General features: G+C 63.6%; 1 pseudogene across 1 annotated transcript; it reads right to left on the reverse strand.

The window, feature by feature from the left end:
• Positions 1-1,747: 1,747 nt before the first annotated feature.
• Positions 1,748-5,175, reverse strand: LOC309617099 (thimet oligopeptidase-like; annotated as a pseudogene). The gene is made up of 7 exons: positions 5,034-5,175; positions 4,458-4,833; positions 4,183-4,378; positions 3,127-3,178; positions 2,892-3,020; positions 2,117-2,255; positions 1,748-1,903 (listed from the first exon to the last, which is right to left on the reverse strand). The product of its transcript is annotated as a thimet oligopeptidase-like (transcript).
• Between the last annotated feature and the right edge of the window lie 514 nt (positions 5,176-5,689).

Consider the following 5,689-nt stretch of genomic DNA (forward strand, 5'->3'; position numbering starts at 1 on the left):
GCGAGGGGTGATAATTTTCAATTTGCCTCTGCGTCCCCCATCATTTGTCTCCTGCCTTCCACCCCCGTCTGAAGGGCAGGCCCAACCTGTCCTGAGCCTCCTGGCTAAGGCCAGAGGGGCACCTTACCCTTTGGAGAGAGGGCAGATTAGGGAGGAAACTCCCAGTTTTCAGAGCAGGGTAACTGAGGAGTAAGGAAGCTTCTGGAAGGCCTTCACTTAAGAAGGGCCCATTGAGGGCAGCAAGTGAGGAATATTCGGGAGGCAGGGCCAGGGCCTGAGGCAGACCCCGGGGCCACCTGGGGCACTCTGTGGAGCCCCGTGCCATGATGCCCACCTGCCCTGCCAGGCCACTGGTGTGGGTGGGTCCTCCCTTACTTCTGGTCCCTTCTCTGTTTCCAGGACAGAACTGTACCTGCACCAGCTGGCAGACAGCAGCTCCTTCGGCATGGGCGTGTGGCCTAAGGTAAAGAGGAGGTCCTTCTGGGTGTGAGTGGGTGTCTGTGTCCCCATGGCCAAGATGGGCGGGTCCCCTGTGTGGCTCGTCCCTCTGCCACTGGGGTGAGTAGTTGGCAAGGGCTGGTCACGTGGGGGAGGCAGGGTTGCCCTTATGGGGTCTGGGCTTGTCAGGGAAATGAGTCTTGTGCTAATAAAGGGAACCAGGAGGTGGTTTGTGTAGAGGTTAGGGCGCGGTCTCCGGGACAGGCTGTCTGGGTTCAAACCCCGGCTCTGACACTTACTGGATATGAGACCTCAGGCATGGACCCTAGCCTCTCTGAATGTCTGTGTCCTCTTCGGTAGAATAACAACAGAACGGGCGGGCAGGCTGAGGGGAGGACAGAGCGTGGCACGGCCTGCCCGCCTGGGCCACGGGGAGAAGGTCGGGGCGCCGCCCGCGCCCTCGTTCCGCTGCCTGGCGTCCTTTGTGGAGGCAGGGCTCCCAAGGAGCTCAAAGGCCAGGGAAGGACACACGGGACGGTCCAGAGCCACCCTACCGCTCCAGTGGTGCAGCACCCTCTCTGAATTCCTACTGCCACCAAAACACATCCCTAAGGCCTTTGGGAAGAATTGCTAGGACCCAGGAAGGCGGCCCCTTGCTGTGGTCCAGACTTCAGCAGCTGCCGATGACCAGAGGGAGCCAGCCGGCCGGCCGTGAGCAGGGGGACAGGACACGGGGACAGGGACAGCCACAGCCGGGCTTCCCGCAGCTGTGCCCACCGCCAGAACCAGCTCCAGCCAGTCACAGCCCCCGAGATGCCAAACAGTGACGGGCGAGAGGCCGGCAGGAAACTGACACCCCCTCACTGGAGAGCCTGCCCGGTCGGGGTGCGGGGCACCATCCCCGTCTGAACTCACCCCACAGCTCAGCCGTCTCCCAGTGACCCAGACGCGTCACCACGGCCCCAGGGCTGATCCCCGACCAAGGTCAGAACTCCCCCCAGTGTGACGGCCCCCATGCCACTCCTGTGGTGGAAGGGACGGCAGGCAGAGACCAGGAGTAGAGTCTTTTTTATTAATGGCTGCATTTTCAAAGAACCGTTTTGTTACCAGGAAAGCTCCCCAGGAAGGGATTGCATTAGTGCAACAAGGGGGAGCCTTGATGCCAGGCTTTCCAGACACTTCCAGGTGGAGACTTTTGGCCTAGGCCGGCCGCCGGGGACTCGGGGGCTGGGAGGACACACGGCCCCTCCCCCGCCCCGACGGGGCGCTAAGGCACCCGGCCCGCCTGGGGGGGCAAAACCCCGTGCCGTCAGCAGGCCGGCGGCTTGCAGCCCTCAACCTGCAGCCCTTTGCTCAGGAGGAAGGCGTCCTGCATGGGGTCACAACCCAGGAAGAGCTTCACCATGCCCTTGGCATCCTCGGAGCCCCCTGGCCTCAGAATGCAGCTTCTGTAGTCCATGGCAACCTGAGGAGAGGGGGCGGGGCTGCAGGAGGGTGGAGCACCCCCTTCACGGAGGGTGTGGGTGTGGCCACCTCTGCTGTGACTCAACAAAGGGCAGGGGAGCAGGGGGTTCTGGGCAGGGCCCTCAGAGCCTGGCAGGCCCAGGCGGGCGGCACAAGCATCTAGGCCCAGGCCAAGGACCTCCGTGTTGGTCTGCACGGCAGGCCGGCCTCTCACCTTGCCACTCAGGACGCCCTCCTGCTTGAAACGAGTATGTGGACCGTGTCCGCGGAGTACACCTCGCTGCACAGGTAGCCATAGGACTGGGCGTCGTAGCTTCCTGCCAGGTGGCCGAAGGTCGCAGGCAGGTGGGTCCCTGGGACACACGCGGAGAGGCTCCTGCCCGGGCCCCTGGCCGCTCCGTGCCCCTTCCCCAGAGCCCAGAGCTTGGGGCCTCAAAGCAGCCCTGTCTGAGTCCCCTGCCACTAGAGGGAGTATTGGCCCAACACTTCTAGAAAACGGGGACCTTGCGGGCAACTCAGTGGAGGGACACAAATCAATCTTTGCCGACTTTCTGCTGAAGCTCACGAGGGTTCACCCCTAAGCCTCTTACAGGGACAGCTGCCCGAGGCTCCGAGGGATCAGTCAGGGCTCGCCCTCCAGCACGGGGAGAGCGCGGGTTAAAGCGCTCACGAGGGAGTGAACTGCGTCTCCGCACCGACACGCACGGGCAAACCTCGTCGACGCGTTCCGTCCGGGGTATGAAGCCCTCTCCTGCCTCTTCCAGGCTCTCCAGAAAGCACGTGCAGATACGCCCAGCCCACCCTCGGACTCCGCGGGCCACAGCTGGAGGGACCAGCCCAGGAACCCAGGCAGGAAGAGGCCAGAGGTCAGCGGGCCTCGACCAGAGCCCGTCAGTCGGTCCCCCTTCACACACCACCAGAGGATCCTCTTGACCTGGGCAGTAGCCGCCAACCGACCGCTAAGGTGGGCCCGGCGTGCACTTGGCTACCTGGCGTGGCTGGGACCCCGAGGATCTCCTGGCAGAGGCGGGCATTGTCCTAGGCCGGGTCCGAGGGCGTCTGCGTGTGCAGGGCCTGGTCCACCTTGGCCAGGACGATCTGGCGCAGGTTGAAGAGGCCTGGAGGGCGGGAGGAAGGAGACGGGGGCGCTGGCACTGTGTCCAGGCCGTGCTTTCCAGCCGGGCGGTCCGGGAGCCCCTTTCCTTTCCCTCGGCCCGGCCGCACGGGGGTTGGCCAGCCGGGACTTGATGAGCTTGTCCAGCAGCTCCTGGGGGACGGCGCTGCTCGTGCCCCGCCGAGACTGGCAGCAGCGCCAGGGCTTCACAGGGCGCGGCGCTCCCGGCCCCAGAGCCTACCCTCTGGTTCTCATCCCCGGCTGTCACCAGAGTCGCAGGCAACGTGCCCTTCTTTTCGTTTGTCTTTTTTCCGGCCCTCGACCACGCAAAGGTGTGAAGCCCTGCCACTCGCTGCCACGTGGATGCACCGTGAGAACACGGTGCTCAGCGAGAGAAGTCAGACACAGAAGGACACACAGGGTGTGACCCCACTGAGGGGAAACGTCCAGAACAGGTAGATCCACAGAGTCAGAGTGGGTTCCTGGTTGTCAGGGACAGGGGAGGGGAGGGACTGATAACTAAGGGCGTGAGGGACCTTTTTGGGGTGAGGGAAATGTTCCAGAACAGGGCAGTAGTGACGGCTGCACAGCTCAGTAAAGTGTCCCCACGCGCTCCGGTTGCAGTCTGTGAGAGCATCGCTCTCAGGACGAAGGGCTGACTGCAGGAAGACTGAACGAGCACTGGGTCCTGGGCCCAGACGCTCAGCTGGGGACCCCCCCCCACATTGGGAAGTCACTGGGACTTGCTGAGCCTCCACCGAGACTTGCAGCAGCCCCAGGACCTCACAGGGCGTGGTGCTCCTGGCCCCAGAGCCTAACCTCTGGTTCTCATCACTGCCTGTCACCAGCCTTGCATGCAACGTTCCTTTCTTCTATTTTGTCTTTTTTAAAGGCAACTTTTGAATACCTGTATTTAACATGCAGGGAACCAGTCCTGACTCCTTGATCTGGGACTTCCAGCCTCCAGAGTCTCGAGGACATCCACTTCCGTCGTTTACGCGCCCAGTGCGTGGGGTTTGATGATGGAAACTGACACCGAGAGTGTCTCCTCGTGCGGGGTGACATCAGTGGAAGAATCCCGTGGTGAGGGCCTGCCTGAGGACCACGGGAGAGCCCGGGCCCTCCCCGCCCCCTGCCTTCAGCCCCTCGCCCGCCCCCTCCTGGGAGCGGAGCTGGTGCATCGCTTGCCAGAACTCATGGAAGTAGGTCTCCAGCTCATCATGCTGCAACAGGGAGGGCGGGTTGGGCGTAGGCTTGGTGAAGTTGGCCACCATGGCCGCGATGGCAATCTGGCGCCTCCCGTCCTGCTGCAGGCAGCCCGGCTGCAGGCCAAAGCAGGCCATGTGCCCGGACTTCCCTTCCCTGGGGAGGGATGCGGGTGAGGCCCCGCTACCACAGAGGAGCCCCGGCCCACGGCCGACAGGTTCCCCCACGCATGCACCGAGGGTAGAGGTCCAGGTAGAACTTGCTGATGGATGACCTTGCCCGAGGCCGCGTCCCGGACCGTGTAGAGCCTCACATCTTCATCTTCGTGACGCATGTTGGTGCCTTCCTCCAGGTCGAAGGTCAGCCCCAGCAGCTCCTGGGAGATGCCCAGCCGCCCGCGCGTGACCACCTGCATGGGGAAGGACTCATTGAGCAGGTACTGGTCCATGTGGTAGCGCGTCTCCTCCCCCTGGTTCATGTAGTAGCGCAGATCCTAGACGTTGATGGGCCCGTCAAAGTGCAGGCCCCGCCTCTGGCACTCAGCCTTCTTTAGCTCCAGGATCAGGGCCGCTCCTGCTCCCCGAGGGGCTTCAGCTTCTGGGCCAGCTCATCTGCGGGCGGAGGGGAGAGGCTCAGCTATGTCCCTGTGGCAGCCGCCCAGCCGCCCCCCACCCCACGCCCCTCGAGGCAGAATGAAGGGTTGGGGAAGGCGACCCCCAAGGGCTGACACAGTGGGGTCTCAGGCAGCACCACGTCCAGTCAAGGTCCACCTGACCCCCGTCCCCACTGGGACTCGGGGAGGCGGGGTTACCTAGGAAAGTGGCCACCACCTGGCTGGTCTTGGCCATGTTCATCTCCAGCACAGAGTCGGCACGCGTGCTGAATCCCAGCAGGCGGGACTTCTGAGCCTGCAGCCTTACCAGCTCCCCGAGGATCGCGCAGTTCTCCTGGAACCCAGAGACAGCCAGCGCTGGGGACCGTGGGCCACGCCCTCCCCACAGGCCCCGGGCCAGGTCTCTGTGGGTGGGAGGGCTCTCAGGCCACTGGCGGGCACAGCCAAACCCCCTCCCTCCTCCTCCTGGCCTGGATTTCTAGACACTTTGGTGCTGTCCTAACATGTGGTCTTTATGAACACAGGTCCTTTTGGAACCAGAAACGGCGTGAACCATGATGAGCTCTAAGGCCAAGGGCAGGAAGAAATATGACCAGGCTCTCCAGGAGCCACCCAGGGGCCTCCCCGGGCTCAACAATACAAACTTGGCTGCCGTGCAGACAGCAGCTCATCCCCATGGCGCCCGAACACCCAGCCCCTGGACGGCGAGAGACCTGTTGCTGCAGGTGCCCCGTGGTTGGCTGGTGAGGCCTGGCCCCAGGCGTACGCCACCTTCTCTGGGGCCACCTCTCTGGGTCTGCGGTGGGGTTCTCCTGGGAGCCCCCAGTCACCACAGGACCAACGTGGCCTGTCTG

Source organism: Balaenoptera borealis (assembly GCF_965194805.1).
Source record: "Balaenoptera borealis genome assembly, chromosome: 1".
Taxonomy (NCBI): Eukaryota; Metazoa; Chordata; class Mammalia; order Artiodactyla; family Balaenopteridae; genus Balaenoptera; species Balaenoptera borealis.